General features: G+C 33.9%; 1 long non-coding RNA gene across 4 annotated transcripts in view; it reads right to left on the reverse strand.

Annotated features, from left to right (window-relative positions):
• The window catches only part of LOC141577706 (uncharacterized), a 185,331-nt gene extending 177,029 nt beyond the window's left edge, over window positions 1-8,302 (reverse strand). For all 4 annotated transcript variants that reach the window (XR_012507004.1, XR_012507003.1, XR_012507006.1 and 1 more), the window contains exon 1: window positions 8,077-8,302. This is a non-coding gene — a long non-coding RNA (uncharacterized LOC141577706). The remainder of the gene's footprint in view (window positions 1-8,076) is intronic.
• Between the last annotated feature and the right edge of the window lie 12,340 nt (window positions 8,303-20,642).

Raw genomic sequence — 20,642 nt, forward strand, 5'->3', positions numbered from 1 at the left:
GTCAGTAAATTTTTATTGTGGACTGATATGTTCTTAGTTCTAGGAATAAAAATAGTATTAAGACACATTCACTGTCAAGTCTTTCAAGACTGCATAATCTAGTGTGGGAAACATACTCATAAAACACTTACCCATACCCATAAACAACTGCAAACACATTTTCAAGAGAGAAGGAAAGCAGAGCAAGATCTATTAGGGAGAAAACAAAACCAATATAAGGAGATATAAAAAGTACACAACGTAAGGTGTAGAAAGAGGTATGCCAGTGATGAGGTTTAGAAAACGGAGGTTGGAATGATGTTGGCAAAGTCTTTGAGACATCCGAGAATCACTGACAAAAGATCTTCTCTATACTAGGCATTTGTGATTCAAGTATGAAACATTCTCTTATTGCCTTATAGGAAAGAGCACAGAGGAAACAATTTTATTGTTTTCCTTGTTTCTGTTTTTCTTTTGGATCCTCTGATTAAACCTGATTCCTTCAACTAGCCACTTACTCTTTAGTCTTAATTCTTCTCTTTCTCCTTATCAATGCATCCTTTTACCACAGTTCCATTCATTGACTTCATGCTTTATCTGTTGACTATTTGAATGTGATTTTTTAAAATCAAATAAATTTTCAGTATATATGTGTCTTCTACTCCCCTTGGGAACATTATTTTATATTTTGAGGGGGATAAAACCAAACTACTTAGTGACACAGTTATTTATTAGCTTGTGAGGTCTGCAAGGATAGGAAATTAAGTGTTTAGCTTAATAATGTACTGACTAGGGAAATTATGAGACCTAAGCTTAGAATTTTTCATAGGGCTGAATAATCTTTGCTAAGGTCAAAAAGAATTTCAGAGTTGGACTGTTTAAATATTAAATATTTTTAATAAGGAATAGGCTAGTAGTACTAAGAATTTCAAAATGAATTTGTAATTGGTATATTTTAAAGCTTTTTAAAATATTTTCCACATTCTGCTAAAAATTATTTCAGCTCTTACATTTTATTGTTGTTATCGTCATTATATATTTGTAAAAGGGCATAACAACATTTTATATCTACTAGTGCCATTCTTGTAACTATATATAGTCACCATAAGATATGACAGTTACAGCTTAGTGGTCTTTTTACTTTCTTTTTTTTTTTTTTTTTTTTTGTTTTTGGTTAACATTTCAGAAATATTTTAAGGCCATCAGGAGAAACCAAGTTTATACTGCGGTCAAATCTTTGCTTTATATTTTATTTTTCTATAGTACTGCATGACTTGAAGAAGCAAGCTAAAAATTGTCAGAATATTGTCAGGAGCAATGCATGCAAAAACCAATCTAGTTTCACCACCCCTATTAGCTTTTCCACTTTCCATGCAAAAATTATTTCTGTCAATATTTTAATTTCAACTAGATGGGGTGGAAGGAATGAGTGACATCTAAGCAGATGGTTGTCAGAAAACTGATAACTGCATATAGTGGTGTGATTAAGAATTAGGGAATAAATATATGCAGCTAGTTGTAAATACCTGGCATCTACATATATCCTCCTAGAGAACTCAATATTACAGATTATACTTGATTAATAAAAAACATGTTGTGATAATATATTTTAATAAGTGACTAAAGTGTTATATAAATATTGGCTATGCTTTAAAGGGCCAATAAAAAAGTTAGTTTAGGTAGACATAAATATGACCTTAAAATCATTATTCAGCTTTCTTACTAACTTTCTAAACACCTTGAAAGATGTGTGTCAGCTGCTCAAATAGAATGAAGTATAATTAGAATTATACAAATTATTTGCCTGTGGTTGTTAGGGTCAGAGAGGACCACCCCAAATCAGTATACTTTATACAATATTGCATCTTCAAATCAATATACAATTTTGCTCTTTTTAAACAGGTTGGTTTTAGGGGTTAAATGTGGACAAAGAATACCTATGCAGAAGTGTTCAGACTCTTTTGACCAGACTTATCTTACAGACTGAACTGGGTCCCCCCAAACCTATAATATTCTTAATTTCCATGATTGCAGCCTAATTTGGACATGGGATCCTCGCAGAAGAGTGAAGACGAAGGCATCAGGGCAGGCCGAACATGCTGTGACTGTGTCCTTATAAGGGGAAATTTGGACACAGAAAGGGAAAGGCACATACAGAGAACGCCATGTGAATATGAAAGCAGAGATCAAAGTGATGTGTCTACAAGCCAAGGAATGCCAAAGGTTTCTAGGAAACCACTAGGAAGTAGGAGAGGCATGGAGCATTCTCCCTCACAGCCCTCAGAAGAAAACAATCTTGCTGACACCTTGATCTCAGACTTCTAGTCTCCACAACTATGAGACAAAAATTTCTGTGGCTTAAGCCATCCAGTTTGTGGTACTTTGTTATGGCAGCTGTCACAGATTAATAAAACAGACAATCCAAAATGCATTGAAATCCACAATAGCCACACACATATAGAATACAAAGTTTTCACAAAACAACATTTGCCATTACTCTATGTGACCCATTCTGACATTTTCTGATCTACATATTTTTAAATGTTTTCTGGTTACAACTCATAAAAGCTATTTTGGGAGAGTCAAGATCCACAGTTTAAAAAATATTAGCCTAATAGGAAAAGCAATATTTAGCTCCTATACCTTGGGTCCCTTTTATTTGTTGTGATTGAAAAATATCTGTAACGAGATAAAATTTTAAAAGGACATGGTAGGCACTACTAATGAGAAACAAAATCCAATGTACAGAACATTCATGTGACAAAAATTATTTATAGGAGTTCCTAATTATCAGCACTAAAAACCCTACATGAGTAGGATTTTGTTACAGTCTTCAAGTATTGTTCTGACCTCAGCTGCCACCAAAATAATTCCTACCCCTGTCACCATTTCGGCTGTAGTTTATCTTGAACAACATTGAGCAGGTTTAAGTAGTAGTTTAAGACCTGTGAACAATGGTTAATTCACTAACCAAATTTTAATAATCTCTAGATGAGAGGTGGTCTGACTCTTTAGCTTCTAACTGCAAAGGCATGTTCTCACTGTTTCCTCTCTCTCTGAATTACCAACCTTCTGTGTCCTACCTCACTCTTTCCTCTCTCAATCCTTTTTGTTTTCTCAAATCTTTACATGTTCTGTTCTCTCTCTCTCTGGTCAAGTTTTTTATCCTGCCTTCATACTCAGTGTACCCCACTCTATTGCTTCTGTAGCTGCTTCCTCCCCTAGTCAGGACTATGTTTTTTGCCTTTCCTTCCTCATTTCTCTCTGGGGTTTATTGCTTTATTCCTCTCTTCTTTAACTCACATTGATATGCAGAATTGAGTTTCTTAAGGTTATATATGATGAACTAAAATTAATCAGATTTTGATTGTAACAGATCCATTGATAATTTTAGATTTTTTCTCTAATGCATTTTTAAAATGTAAATTGTTGCTTTCATAATGAAGTCTTTAATGGATCTCCCCAGTGATCAGAAGCTCTAGATAGGGGGGAAAAAAAAGGTTCTCACTCTTAAATGGCAGTCCCTCTCTTCAGTGGTTTCAAAATGCTGGTTTGTATATTCTTAATTTATTTAAGAGAGAAGAGGAGTTTAAGAGAAACTTTAAAGTGATAGAAACTGATGTCAGTGAGGAACTGATGTCAATGAGAGATCAAAAGAAACAAAATAAACATTCTTAATATTTTAATTGAAGTTAATGGAAAATTGAATTTCATTTCCCATACGTTTTTAAAGGAAATATACAAAGAACCCTACAATGTTTTAAGTATAAAGATGTGCTAGTTGAGACAATTTAGTATCACTTAAAAATATGGTCATGGTGGCTAAGGAAACAAAATTTTTATCAGGCAAAATTGCTCACTGTGTTTTTTTTCCATGTCTGAGGACAACTGACACACCTCGGGCCTTCGCCCCTATGTTTGCCTAAACCTGGTACTCTCATACTGTCTTCTCCAAGCTCCAAATCCCCGTATTTGCCAAGGCCTTTTCTGCTACTGCCAAATCCCACTTCCTTTCAACATAGCAATTACAATAACCATTCTCTGAAGACTCACAAAGCAATCCATAAAGAGGAATTTGTAATGTTATTCAGATCTGAGGAATTTCCACTTAGGTATAAAGTGGGACATGTGCAACACTGTAAATCATCCTCCGAAGGAAACTCAATCAAAAGAAATCTAGTTAAAAATAGTGTGGAACTAAATTCTACCATCTTGCCACCACAAATCCCCTATCTCCCACCATAATCCACCAGGGGAAAATAAAGTCATTTATGTCATTGTTTCTTACATTGAGGCCTATACAAGGAGTCTGGGGAAAAAAAAAAAAAAAAGTTTCTTTAAAAGAAGTCTTTAGAGAGATTGTAGTAGGTTGAATTATTTGCCCACTTACTTAGCACCCACAGTTTCCACATTTTTAACCATGTAACTTTTCCTCGTGCACACACACACACACACACACAAAACACTGTATTTTCTCCACTCTTGACTTTTGGCTGTATGACTTTCTTTACCTATGGAATGCAAGCAGAAGTAACGCAATAAGTTACCTAAAATGTGCCTGTGCTTCTGCTCTCACCAGAAGAGTTTCCCCTGTGCAGCTGCCACCCACTGAGTCTGCGCCCCAGAAAGAAAACACCTGGAGCACATGCATATTGGAGCCAGAAAGAACTACAACTTGAAGCCTTTCAGCCTAACATAGTCTAGCTCAGCCAACCGCTGTCAATCCGTAGATATGTGAGCAAGCCCAGCTGAGATCAGCAGAGATACCCTGAAGATGGATGAGAAATAATTGCTTGTTATTTTGTACGCCACTAAGATTCTGCATTTTTTATAGCTGACTTATCCTATGCAACAATAAGAGGAGCTTAAAAATTTTAAGGTCCTAGCACTACATATGAAGTGGTAAAGGTAGTCATTTTTAATAGATGCTAAAAAGTCAAATATATGTCTTAATTTTAATTTAAATTAATTAAATTTAATTAATTTAAATATTAGTAAAAGGATGAACAGTTGACGAATGGACTGGAATGAAAAAGTAATGTATGATTAATCAGAAAAAAATAAAAGTGAGAAAAAAAGAATAAAGAACTGGTGGGAGAAATAGAAGATAATGGGTACAAACCCTTAAATGCAAGTAAGAGAAATACTCCAATTAAAAAGCTAATATTGTTTGACAAGTTAAAAAATAAAGCTCAGAATGTTTACTGAAAATTCAACTTTATAAGGACATAGAAAACTCAATTTTAATAAGAACACAGAAAAATTCAATGTAAAAGGATGGAAAAAAGATTTATCATGTTCACACTGACTGAAAGCAAGCTAGTGATGATACATTAATACCCTATCAAATAACTTTAAAGAAAAGAAGTATTACTAGACTGAAGGAAAAAAAAAAAGGTCAAGGAGCTAATCAGTCAGGAAGGTATAACTATTCTGAATTTGTATGCCTCCAAAAGCCTCTCTTCACAATTTATAAAGCAAAAATTGACAAAACTAAATATAAAAATCCACTCAGCAAGATACATATACATCTATAATATAAGCACCCCAAATTCATTAAAAATATAGATCTGAACGTGACTAATAACTTTAACCTAATTTACATATATAGACTACTGAATCCAACAGAGTATGCATTCTTTTCAAATGAACATTTGTTCCAACAGCTATAGAAACAAATATGTATTACAAGAAATGAAAATCGCAAGCCAATCTTTCTTACAACATACATGCAAAATCCTAAGGAAAACATTAGCCAATCAAATCCAGGGACACATAAGAATATAATGTATCACAACCAATTGGATTTATTGCAGGGATATAAAAATTTAATGTAATATACTATATTGACAGACTAAAGAAGAGAAAATCATGTGACTATTTCATTAATAATAATCATCATCAATAATAACAGAATAAAGAAAAACTATATGGTAAGAACACAAACTATATGATTTTTCTTCTTTAACGGTACACATTCATAATAGAAACTCTTAGGATTTAGTACGAGAAGGGAACTTTAACTGATATTTTAAAGTATCTATAAGAAACTACAACAACATTACACTTATTGGTGAAGAAGAAACAATACAAGAATGACTTTAATTACCATTTCTAGACAATATTGTACTGGAGTTCTACCCTATGCACTATTACAAGATAATAGTAAGGAAATGAATGAACAAACAAATGCCAAACAAATAAATAAATTGTAGGAGCACTGGAATGCAATAAATAAAATTATTATTTATACTTGACATAACTGTATATGTAGAAAATCCAAAAGAATCTACAGATATAGCATTAGAATTAGTAAGTAAATTTTGTTTTCTCACTAGATATAATTCAATACAAAAATCAGGTGTATCTGTATACACCACTAAAAATTATAAAATGGAACTTTGAAAATCACATATATAAGCTTAAATATATAAAATACATAGGAATCATTCTAACAAAAAGATATGCTAGACCTCTATAATGAAAAATTTTATTTTGCCCCAGATTGTCCTGTAGATTTTATGTGATTACAATTAAAACCCAAACAGGTTAAGCTTGTGGAAACTGACAAGCTAATTCAAAAATATTCTATAGAAAACAAAGGGTCAGTAATAGCCAAGCAATCTTGAAGAATAACAAAGTTGGAAACCCATACTTGCAGCTAACAAGATTAACTATAAAGTACAGAAACTAAGACATTATACAAGGATGCACTATAGAATGTGCAAGGATAGACAAATAGAAAAATGAATTAGAATAGAGTTCAGAAACAGTTCCACGCATATATGGTCACTGGATTTGTTACAAATATGACAGTGCAATAAGGAAAGAATGTCATTTTAACAAAAGATCCCGGGTCAACTGTATATCCAGGGGGAAAAAGAAATGTTGACCTCTACTCTATTATCACTCAGAAGAAGTATTTCCACATAAATTGTAGACTTAAAATTGAGTGGAAAAACAATACAGCCATCTAGAAGATGACACAGGAGAATATCTCCATACCTCTGGGGGTAATCAAGTAAATCTAAATCAGAACAAAATGTACTAACTGTAAGGGAAAATATCAATTTAATTTTATTAAAATTAGGAACTTCTGTTTATCAAAAGATCATTAAGAGAGTAAAACAAAAACTACTTGGAAAATATACTTCATAGATATATCTTTTATATATATATAATGTATATAATGTATATAATATATATGTGTAAGACTCATATCCAAAACATATAAAGAACTCCTAAGATTCAATAAGAGAAATAATAAATAACCCAGTATAGATATGAGTGATAAATTTAACAAGTACTTTCCAAAACAAGAAATCCATCTGACCAATGAAACATGAAGCAAACAAATGAACAAAACTCAACTTCTTTAGAGAAATGAACTATCAGATATCAATACACACCAAAGGGTTAACATTTAAAATTTAATGATATGAAAATAATAGTATGTTTGCACTATGTGGAGCAACTATAACGCCCATATTCTGCCAGTAGGAGTATAAATTTTGGAAAACTGTTTAGCAACATCTGCTTATGCTGAGTACATACACAAACTACAACGCAGCGATTCTACTCCTGGGTGTATAGCCAAGAGAAAGGCATATCTACGAGCATCAGAAGACATACACATGAATGGTCACAGCAAATAACTCAAACTGAAAACAACCCAAAGGTCCCTCATCTTTAGGATGAATAAATAATTTGTGATAATTTCATGTGATGAGAATGAACATGTGCTGATACACTTAGCAATATAAGTGAATCTCATAAATACGAGCTAGACACAAATTCCATTCACAGAAATTCCATTCACAGAAAGTTCTAAAACAGGCAAACTAATCAATAGTGATTAGAAGAGTAGCGACTGAGGAAGCAGGAGGATGCTCACTTATGTCCTATTTCTTGATAGGTGGTGGTTACAGGCATTTTTATTTTATGAAAATTTGAATGTAGCACACACAATTTACTTTCCTACATTATAATTCAATAAAATGTTTACTTAAAAACTAAAATTTTAAGACAGAAACCTATACATTATTGAGTTTTGAGACACAATAAACACAAAAACTGGTATATCAAGAAATCACCTACCTTCACTTCTGCCCATACACACTGGCCAGTGGAATAAATCTAGAAGCAGTGTTTAATATTTGTTGACGGTTTCTATAAATGAATCCCATGAATTAGCAAATAAATTCTTCCAACTACGCTGTGAATAAATATCATTACCTTAATTTTACAATGATCAAATTGTGGTTTAAAGTAACTACATAATTTGTTCAAGGTTATAAAGCCCAAGGTGTGTCAACACAATTCTACTGTCCTTGCTTAGCGTTCAATGATCCACACAGACTTGCTCACTATGAGAGCACTTGACCTGAGTAAATAGGGAAGTGAAATAGTGTGAAAGATAAGAGTCCTGAGAAAAGACTGGAGGTAGGAGAGAGAGGTTCTTTTGTTCCAGTTGCATCTAGGGTCCAGGAATAAAAATGACCACGGTTGGTGTCTCAAATATGAGATCAGAGAAAAGTGGACAGGAGACTCAGTTTGCGTCCTTCTATTTACGTGCTTGGGTTTTCGATGTGGATGAACATTAGAGTCACAAATTTAGTCCCTCTGAATAACTAAATCATACTCAAGATACACTTCAGTTCTAACACTATGGTTCTTCAATTCACAGAAATGTCGTTAAGTGTGAGAGTTGCTAAAATATTTTCCTAAGCAAGAGAGCAAACAAATACTGCTAAGAAAATGCTGAATTCAATATTTCCTGAAATTTATTGCCCCTGTGGTAAAAAAAGATGTATTCTAAATGGCAGAGTAGTTTCAGGGATACAAATCTTAAACGCTGTCTCAACCTCAAGATTCAAGAGTTTATACATGCTAATTCATAAAGGCCTTTCCTATAGAGAATTTGTAAAAGTAGCATGGATTCAGAATACATACATATGGCAATATTATGAAATAAAACTGATGAAAAGTGGATTGTCATTTCTTCTTCAATAAAGTCTTTAATATCACAAGGGATGCCATAATCCCTGAAAATATCATCTCCTGGCGGGCCAAAACCTAATTTCCTTCCTTTTTTTCAAATTACAGACACTGATGAAATAAAATGAGCAAGAGAGTACAAGATAGAGAATTTAATTTACTTAGAATAAAAGAGAATTAAAACAATGTCAACAATTTTAATCTACAAAAATTCTCTAACAGTGTGGAAGTAGTTTGTCAAGAAAGAAAATGTCACTTAGAACCAATTCATATTTGACACCATTCTGGGAACTCTTGCGAAGAAACAAATGTCTTTGGAAAAAAGGCTGGACTGAAGAAGAACACAGATTGAAATGATTAGGACCTAGCACAATCAGTTTGAAAGCAGAAAATAAAATGGAAGTGTCCACTCTTGCCAAACTATATGAGAGTCTAGGATTATTTTTTGGCATTTTCAAATTCATACTGCGATAGTAACTATAGTGCTTGATATTTAAAATGATCGATAATTTTAAGTTCTTAAAAAGTAGATAATGCTAACACTGTTGCTGTTTATTTCACTGAACTGAAAAGCCAAACTAAAACAGGTGTGGAATTCACCTTGTTAAGACTGAAGCTGAATTTGTGATATTAAAAGAAGTCGCAGAGTTTTCCGGAAAAAAAAAAAAAAAAAGCATCAGACATTGAAATATGTCCCAATGAGAAATAAGGCCACACATCCAACTGTGTTGTTGAGAAGTAAAAAAAAGTAATTCTGTGAAGACGCTGAATGTTTCCCATATATTATCCTGCTATTACGGTATAACTAGATAAGATTTTTAGTTAAACGGAAGAAGTTAATTTCAAGAAATAAAACAGCTTCTCAGATTCTTCACAAATAATACCTATCTTATCAGATTGATGAGACGGTTAAATAAGACAATTCATATAAAGTGTTTAATATCTTGAAAGCCACACAGTAAGCACTAAATAAACCTTAAGCTCATTATCAAGGTCTTATTTGTTTTATCATGGCAAAGATTTAACAGTGAACAAGCAAAACATGTATGGCAGTATATATTTAATTGCTTTTAAAATACTAATGCAATTTCATTATGGAAATAACTCATGTGTTGTTTGATAGAGTTAAATATACTAGAGTAAAATTCAGACTCTATGAAGCAATCTTTTTAAAGAACAGGTGCTATAACTATTGAAGGAACACATTTATTGAGAAACTACTATGTGCAGTATTTTTTGCCAGATGCTGCTTTAGCAACCGAAAACTCAGAATCTGAAAGTCATCACTATTTAGAATGTCACTTAACTGAGAATTTTATTGAGGTCCTCCAAGAAAACATGTTTCTTCAATATTTTTCTAACCACCACCACCATCACCTTTCATGATGGCTGAATTTAAGAAGGAAATTCTCATTTTAAACAGTATGTTTTTACAGCAACTTATCAAACAGTGGCCTTTAGCAGTTGTTCTGTGACAGCCACTCTATTAAAATACTGATGTAAACAAGTGGAGAAGTTGAACTAGAAGTGCAGATATTTGCACGGCATTACTGTCAGGTAAAATTTTAAAGATAGGTTTTATGAACCCATTATTTGCAGTCAAGGCTTTTGACTACAGCATCTGAAATCATTTAAGGAGACAAAATGTTTTGTCAAAACATACTGCTGGGAGTCAGTGTGTAGCTTCTTTTTATGTAATTCAATTTAGTCCTGTTGTTTGCATGAAAGAGAAATTCTAGCTGGGCAGCCATAGTGAGCCAGTATAAAGTGACAATATGGTGAGCATCAGAAGCAATTAAAATTAAATGCTTTTAGTCTTACATTTTATTTCTTAATAAATGGGTAATTATATTGTGGTGTACCTGGTGACAGGCTAAATTAAGTAGATATCAGGCATCTTTGCTAGCTCTGTCCATCAAATATAAATTTATTTTTGAATTCTACATCAGATGGAGGAAAAACCTAGGCAGGTATTCTTTCCAAAAATATGTCTGAGAAATGGGGTCACCATGCTATTATATTAGATGGAGCTATTTTGACATACGTAGGGGCCTACTTTAGAAACAATGAATGAAGAAAGATATATTTAGAGCCAGGTCTTACAGAGCTGGTACTAGTGGCAGTGTTTAACACCAGCAGTATAAATGATGTGGTAAATAAATAATCCAGAATCCTCTGAGTTTCAAATGACTTCTCTATCCAGCAAAATGTGAAGTTTCAAAAATAGATAAGATCTTGGAATTAATATCAATGGATAGCAAGCAGTGTAAGAATATGAGTAAACTCTGATCATTTGGATCAAATTTATTAAATAATTTATACAAGAGTTTATCAAATACCTATTACATGCCAAGCACTTTACTTGGATATGAGAATGAATGCAAAATTAGATGTGAGATTCATGCCCTCAAGCAATGTATAGTCTGGTGAAAAAGAAAGGTCTGTAAATGAATACATGCAACAGAAGGTTAAGGTACTACGGAAACAGCCTAAGTTTGCAGTGGAGACTCAAAAGTAGCTGTGGCCGTCTTGAAAGGCATTGTAGAAGAGATTGTTGAGAGTTGAGGATGTGCAGTATGGGTGGAGAACACATTGCTGGAAGAAGATTCCAAGCAGCAGACATGTGAAACAGTATGGAATGCCAGGAAGAAAAATGAGTAACAGGGTGGGTGGGTGGTGTGGAGGTTTGGAAACTATGGTATTTAGAGCTGTGGGTTTGTTCACTAGAGATAACTCAGGAGGTTTCAGAGAGGCCAGATCACGCTAAAGAGTTATATATATGGAGTCGTCAATTAAAGCAGGGGAGAAAAATCAGATATGCCTATTAGAAGCATTACTTTAGCAATAACACATAATATTAATTAAAGAAGAATATGATCTCATGCAGGAAATCCAGGTGTCATCTATCAAATTAGAGGAAGGCCTGGCCTAAGGAAGTGGCAAGTAGGGATAGAGAAGAAGGCACAGAAAAGAGGCATCTAAAGAGAGAGTCTGCTGACACAGAAATGACAGCACTGAAGGTGATATTAAAGAGTTTCATGGGTTGCTAAGTTTGGAGTTTGGGTGATCAAGTGGATAGTGATGTTCTTTACTAAAATTGTATGAATAATGATACCACCACCAACTAGTACTGAGAGCTTAGACATCATGATCTCATTTGATTTTTATATCATGAAAGTAAAACAGGCACAATTACTACTTGTCTTAGTGTTTAAAAAAAAATGTTAACTAACTTGCCTAAAGTCTCTCAGGTAGCATGTGACAGAAACTACAGTCAGTTATTTTAGGTGTTAATTTTATGTCTAAGAAAATGAGCAGGAAAATGTTATTTTTGACATACTGAGTTTGAGGCGCCTGTTGAGATATTTTGTAGGCAGGTGGATAGAAAGGTCTGGAGTTCTCAGCATGTGACTGATAGCTGAAGGTACAGAGTGTATATAGAAAATAAAGAAAAGAGAATTGTAGGCAGAAGTCAACTGTTTTATATTTAAAAGGCAGTCAGAAGATAATGAGCACCTAAAGGTGTCTGAGAGACAAAAAAGAAAGTAGAATCTTGGTGGTCAGTTCTACATTATACTGTACTCACATCCATCACCATGTTTACAAACCCTACTAGCTGTTCCACACCTGAGGTAAATGTTACCTCTTCTAAGAGGTCTTCTCTGAAATTCCAATATAAAATTAATCTTTTTCCTGAACTCATTAACCCTTAGTCATAATTTTCACCACTTTTTCTCCTTATACTATTGTGATATGTTTATTATTTCTATCCACCTGTAGTTTTATTGAAGGCAAAGTCAATCTTCAGCTTGTATCTTCCCATAATTTATATATGTGGTCAGTGGTTATTAGTTGGGTGTATGGATTAATGGATAGTCTCATCAAAATGTTAATGAAATTTTGGGCATCAAGGGAGGTATTGGAAAAACCAAAAATACAGCCTGCCAACATGATGTTAATCCCAAACAAAACTCAAATGCATATGCAACAAACACTAAAAAATTCTTATTACCATATTTCACACATGATACTATTAGACCAGAAAAGATCTACAGGAAAAAATTTAAATTATCAAAGTGACAGAATGGTGGAAATATAACTGCAGACTCAAAAAAATCAAAGACAGAGAGGGGGAAATACTTGAAGTCTTTAACATCATGAGTGAGTTGAGGCCTTAAAGGGTATCTGGTAACTTAAATTTTGAAAAATCTTAAATTTCTTAGTGTAATTTAAAATCTTAGTTTAAATTTCAACTTTGCCATTTGCCAGTTTAGTGATCTTGGTCAAGTCATTTGATTCTCTGAAGGTTTCCTACTCTTTGAAATGAAGATAGTTAAGTTACTAAGGCTTAAATTTCAGCATATGTCAAACACTTAGCATAACGGGGCTCATTCAACAAACCCACTAGTGTTGCTATTGTTCCTGCTGCTGCTGTTGCTAAATGTTCAGGGAGAAACAGAACAAATGCAAGTATTTTCTGCTTCACTCAGCAGATAATAAACTTTGGCAATCCATTATCACTAAGATGCAGTGTTAAACACAGGAAATAGGAAGATTTTAGAAACAATTTGACAAACAGCATAATCCAGAGAAGAAGTAAGTGTACACCCAGGGAGGATGTCATGCCCTCCCTGGAATACTGGACTTTTCCAATAATACCAACTTAACCCTGGAATACTGCACTAGTAGGCTGTGTTCCACTCTTTCTAATAAATACTTTTTATGCAAGTGCTATGCTATTTGAATATTTGTATTTTTAAAATATAAATGTAAATAAATAATTGGGTGAAAAAAAGGAAAGAATAAGTTTATCTTTATCGGGAGAACTGTCCTTAAGAGGTGGAACATGACTCTCCTGCTGTGTGGGCTGTACAGAGTAACTTCTTTCCAAAGAGAATAGTATGAAAAGGGAGGGAGAAAAAAGGGTAACTTCGTAGTGGAGAATCTGACAAACGTTACCTCAGCCAGGTGACCAAGGTTAACATCAATGCTGGTAAGTCATATGTACCCTTGATATAACTGATGAGAATGGTACTTTACCTCTGTGGTCTCCTCCCCAAAACTCAAAGATCCAGTCTAATCATGATTTTAAAAAATCAGAAAAACTCAACTGAGGGACATTTTACAATATGCTAACTGATAATTCTCAAAATTGTTAGGGTTATTAAAAACAAGGGATGTCTGAGAAACTGTTACAACCAAGTGGAGCTTAAGGAGACACAATGACTAAATGTTATGTGGTGTCCTGGATGGGATCTTGAAACAGAAAAAGGACAACAGGGGAAACTGAGGAAATTGGAATAAAGTGTGGACTTTTAAAATAATATTGCATCAATATTGGCTCATTAATTGTGACAAATGTACCAGACTAATGTAAGATGTCAGTAATAAGGAAAATGCAGTGTAGGTATTTGAGAACCCTCGTACTCTTTCGTAAGAATTCTGTATATGTTAAACTGTTTTAAAGCAAAGTCTTACTATAAAAAACTAAGTATCTCTGTACTTCAGTTAATGATAAAGTATCAATATTAGTTTATTAATTGTAACAAATATACTGTCCTAATGTAAGATGTTGATAACATGGGAAACTGGGTGTAGGGTCCACAGGAATTTTCTATACCATCCTTGCAATTTTTCTGTAAATCGAAAACTACCCTAAAATCAAACTTTATTTTAAAAAAATGTAAAAGAAGCATTCTAATTTTTTTCATTTTTCTCAATTATTTCAAAGATATATCCTACTTGGATATTTCTGATTTTATGGCCTTATCATATCTCTACAGTTTTTACAAAGGTGGAGAAAATCTCAAAAAATTCTGATTCACAAGCACATGCAATGAAATATCTTTGTTTCCTGTTGTATAAATCTTTAAAACACTACAGTTAATCCAAGTAGACCACCACAACTGATGTGAAATAGAAACATCAGACGTTAAAAAAAAGAGAGTCTTTACACATAATTATAGAAAAGTCATTTTCTCTTTCACAACGTCTAGGTTCAACAAGACCATCTACGTCACAAATCTCAACACAGATAGGTGAGCGATGATTTCTGTTTAGGATGCCATAAGCTGCAGTAATACCAAGGAATTCACTTATCTTTTTTTTGCCTCTTCTTCGACTTGCAAGTTTATTACTGTACTTAAATGGTTTACTCTTGACATGAGAATCCAGAGGTGGGTTTTGTTTGTTTGTTTTTGGTTTTGGTTTTCCTGTGATGTCTCTTTTTAAGCACAGGACATGAAGCACATGTTTCCTATGGATAAGAATTTCATCCCTCCACATCACAAGCTGCCAATATAACCTTGGCATTGAAATTTACCAGACTACAATCTTTGTGTGCTCCATACCTCAGAGCAGTACTTAGCTCCTAAAGGAATGTAAATAAAAAGCAAAATCAGTGCTAAGGAAAAAAAATATTCATATAACAACTATGTCAGTGATATTTGAAAAACTATCAATTTAAATAAAATGTTATTTTCTGTTTTATTGAGTGCTCCAAATGTCTACAAAATTAAATCTTCTAAATAAATCTTGGCTTCAATAGCCATTACTACTTATACCGTAGCCTGACAAAATGATTATAGAACAGATGTTCCTAACTGCACACTTCCCTTCCCTCCACCAAAACAAAGCAAAAACCATTCTGAATGACATCTTTCTCAGTTCAAGGATTGATTCCCAAGGATTGATTCAGGCAGAGATAGATGATAAATACATAGATGAATGAATTGATAGATAGATGATAGAAGATTATACATATATATTACATATATATCCCATAGTGAGTTTCATAACACAAACACTTGAATATAGAAATACTATATTCTGCATACACTTGTAGTTTGCTTTTAGAATATCTATATACACCTTCATCAGAAACCCATCTGGGGACTCTCGTTTCAGGGAAGCAACATGACCCGACCTAAGCCAAGCAGAGCATTTCATTTCCGTGACCACAGTAGTTGATTCAGGGTCAGTCAGCAACTTAAACTGGCTTATTGAGAATTATTCTCAAGACTTTTGCAAGAAATACTGAGACCAAGACACTCTTCCTTGCTGAATGCGAGTAAGGAAGCATTTTCCTCTGACGCCACTGGCATCCATCTTGGGAAAACAGAGCCGTGAGAATGAAGGAAACTGAGTTCTAAGTGACATCACTGAACCAATAAATCAAGTCTTGCCTGAAGCAAGTGCTATTTATAGTCTTTTTAATTATTTGAGCCAGTAAATTATTTTCATTGTTTCCACCAGATTAGGTCAGGAGAACAGACTATGTAGCCACACTGCAGGGGTTCAAATTTCTGGTCTGTCACGTATTAGTTGTTTAAACTGGGTTTAGTTTACCTTATATTTATGAATCAATTTTCTCATCTGAATAAAGGAGGCAGTAAGAACACCACCTTGATAAGGTAACTGTGAGGTTAAGAAGAGCCAATGCATGTAGAACATAGCTCCTGACACAAAGCATGTGCTCAGTAAAAGTTTGCTATTATTCTTAAATACTAAGCTAATGCTACCTGACCAAAAAAAAAAGCAAGTTTATTACATATTCTGTGAAGCTTAAATTTACAGATGGTCTGTTGTAACTGTAGGAAATGACTAGCATTAAAAAAAAAATGGACATGCTTTAATTTCATTCCCTAGAAAATCATATAAGTAAAAACATAACCCAAACCCACCTGGGATCTAACCCATTTCTACTCTTCAACTTTAAAAATGATGCATTAATTCTTTCAAAGTACATGATTATATTTCAGAAATTTGTATATTAGTCAACTGTCTGAATTTACTGATTTTTAACAACCTGAATCAAATTAATTACTGTTGTTCCAAGGCATTTTAAGTCACATTGGTATTCAAATTTGTTTACATGACAGAAAGAACACTCGGTGATCATAGTGTTGTTTCCAGAATAACAAAATAAAAATGTATTAATCTTAAATAAGACAATTTTGAAACTATTTAAAATAAGCTACAACATAAAAAAGCAACATCAGGTGTCAAATATTTAAGAAAATTAGCAGGAGAAAACTAAAATTGATAAAATTCTAAGCACTAAGTTAACCTTCCAGAAACTGGGAGAAAAATTACCTTTATTTTATTTTACTGACAAGACCCAGTTAGCTCTGCTTAAAACACACCAGGAGCATAGTTTAAGAAGAACAGCAGAAGCAAAACTGTACACTTAATATAGTTCTTAACACACAGAGGGCACATAATAAATGCTTTTGACTGGATGACTGGGAAAATCTGGTCTAACATTTGTTCTTCACCTAACAACTGCAACTTACAAAGTACCCGCAGAGTTGTTACACTTTCAAATATTACACGGGGCTCATTGAGTACAATTGTAGTGGTGCCCTTTCATAATGTCTTCCATTATGATCGTCTATCAGTGCTGAATGAAATATTAAAGTGAAGTATGTATGCGGTGATTAGTGATCTAGCCTTTCATTTCCTGAAGATTTGGGAATGATTTGACTACTTGTACCAATCCAAGATGGGGATTAGCTATTACAGACTGAAATCAGTGTACAATATCCTGGAGTATTTTCAACACATCTTCTGAATAGGAACAAATCCAAATCACTGTATTTGTAGAAGATAATATTTTTCTGATGTGCTATACTTAAGATCTCTTATATCCTGCGCTTAATATTACAATAAAACAAAACTTGTGAGCAATGAACGAGTTTAGCATCTTCAGTGTGTTTGTTTTTGACAGGTGATGCTCAGTCTCATAACTGGTGAGGCATTAGAGTAGAACTGAAATAAGTTCCCAGTAAATTGTACAGAAAATTGTGTATTTTAGATTAAAATTACAACGTAACTTTCTGCTTTTGTTGTTTTAGACTACCATCAAAGCTATGAAATCAGGTCTATACTGAGCAGAAGATAATTGTTATTTTATCAATATCAATAATAATCAGAGTACAAATTTAATGTTCAAATTCCAAATAAAGTTGTTCTAGCAACATGTCTCACACAGATAATTGATAAGTATTTCAATGGAGGACAGAAGAGGTATGAAGACATAGGAAAGCAAAACATCTATGGTTAAATTTGGAATCACTACTGTCATAAGTTAACTGAAAATTTTAAATGTAAATTCCAAAAGTTATCAAAATAGAGAATGTGAAAAACTATTCATTCTTAAAGACTCCTACACAGGCACTTAGCCACTAAATTTAAAATTAAGACTAAAATATATATTTTATCACAGATTGATATCTAATAATCAACAAAGTCAGTAACAGAACAAAATTGTGCTTAATGATCCCACTTAATAATTACATTATGAAAGCACACAATGTCAAACAGCATCAAACGTCACCACATCCAGCTGGATGTAGATTTCACTTGACTTTTCTCAGTTAATAAGAATGGAGGGATTTAGTTATTGGGTGACAACTATTTGTGTTAATTTAGAACTACTGACAATGGCAGTAGTGTGCTAAAAGACCCCACAAAACTGTGTCTGTGTTTGAGTGATTTATTCACTTAATCTTTACCGTACAATATGTAGTATGTGTGTATCACCTCTTATTAATTTAATATAGGTGTAAAGGAATTTTTAAGAATTGTTTAGTTTAATACAACTAAAATATTTATAACAGTGGATCTCAGGTCCTGAAGCATATTAGAATCACGGGAAGCTTTAAAAACTACTGACGTCTGGGTCCTACTCCAGATCCAATGAATCAGAATGTCCGAAGGTCGTTCCCTCATATCCAGGCTTCAATTCTCTAAGGCTCTACACTTCATGTTTACTTCATATCTGCACCTCTCTGCAACTTCTAAAGTCCTCTCACTCTGGGACTTCTGGAACTTACGGTCCATCATCAACAAAACAACTCCTTCTGCTAAGCCCTTACAGCACCATTCTGTGAGTTCGAAAATAGAGCTTCTCCTTAAGAGACTTTACTTCCACTTGATGGCAAATTGCCAGACCAAATAAACATAAAGCTGTGAAGTCCATGCTATGAATGAACCCTCCTTAGACACGGCACTTCTAGGCAGTGCTGAGTCCTCCCCTTTCATATTTTCACAGAAACGTGGCTCTGCAGGGGACTCATTTCACCTCTAGCCCTTTCATGTTTTCTCCCCACAACGCTCCTACCTTCTAGCCTGAAGCTGTGGCAAATGCTTTCCATGCTCATCATTGCTGCTTTCAGGCCAATCTCTTCTCCCTAAAAAAGCCCAAATTTTGAATCTCTTGTCAGAATACACCACACACCACCTGTCCTAGTTACTTTGCTTCACTCAACATTCCTGACGTATTTTCTCTGGTAGTTCTTCTCTGGCACTCTCTCACATTATTCCTGTCAAAATTTCAATTATCATACAGATTGATTGTTTCAAAACTCAAGATTCTGAGTCCCGCAACATCTTCCCCTCCACTGCTCTTGTCATTTACCTTTTCTTACTTCCCAGAATACATCCCAGACCTTGTCATTACAATGACTGCAACCCTCCTCACCGCCTCTTATGCTCTAAAATCCTCGCACCCCTACGATCCAGTTTAGATCTATAGTGTCTTCATAATTACTCCCTTGCATACTCACTCAACTCCCTGATCCTCTTTTGCTTCATTGTTCAAATATGTCAAAACTTCAGCCCTGGTTAAACAACACTATCCCCTCACCTTGAGCCTGTACTTTCACAGCCAAGTGTAGTTGAAAGAAAATAGACAGTCGTGCTAAGTAGTCTTACATTACAGTAACCTCAACTATGCCTTTGATGCTACCAACCATCATAACAGATGTGTCTAATCCACTGATTGTTCTACTACTTTCTTCTTCCTCCTTAAACCTTTATTAACTACCCCCTTCCTCAATTTTAATTTCCTAGTTCTCTAAAAAGATAAGTAACAGAAAAGAACCATCCATGTTTTCACCACTGAATGAATCAACCCAATTTTATCTGTGCCCATATACTCTGCCTATTCTCATAACCAAGGTCAATCCCATGATTTTGTAAGAGGTAACATCTCCTATGCCTACTCAAGGACAAATTCTAATAATTTTCTTATCTCTCTCCTATATTATCCATTATTCCCTCACTATTGAATCTTTCTCAGCAAACTAAAAATTGGTTATATAGTAACTTGGATATGGAATGTAGATTATACAATAATATTGTATCAATATTAAATTTCTGATTTTGGTCATTATACCATGGTTATGTAAAAGAATGATCTTGTTCTTAGAAAATTCACAATGAAGTATGCAATAAGGAGGGCATGGTAGCTCCAAGTAACATTCATTTAGTTCAGGAAAAATGCATGTGGAGAGAGGAAAGGGAGGAATTGGGGGGAGATAGGAGGGAATAAAAGAGAGTAAATGGAAGTTAAAAAAAATCAGTGAATAAATAAAAGATATAGGGAATTCCTTGAATTCTTGCAGCTTCCAGTTTTTTCCTGTAGCTTGAAATTATGTAAAAATTTGAAAGTTATAATGTAAAAGCCTTCCAAAATTAGAAAAAAATCCAACAGATCAACAGATTATTTCTACTGTTTCATAGGGTTTGGCTAAAATTCTGCATATAATACCAACAGATTGTACCATATTACAGAATGGATTTATACATACTTCAAACTCTTCAGCATATATTATAAGTGTTTCTGGGAAGAGTGTGGTAGCCAAATCACCAAATGGTAGTTT

Source organism: Camelus bactrianus, chromosome 5 (genome assembly GCF_048773025.1).
Source record: "Camelus bactrianus isolate YW-2024 breed Bactrian camel chromosome 5, ASM4877302v1, whole genome shotgun sequence".
NCBI lineage: Eukaryota > Metazoa > Chordata > Mammalia > Artiodactyla > Camelidae > Camelus > Camelus bactrianus.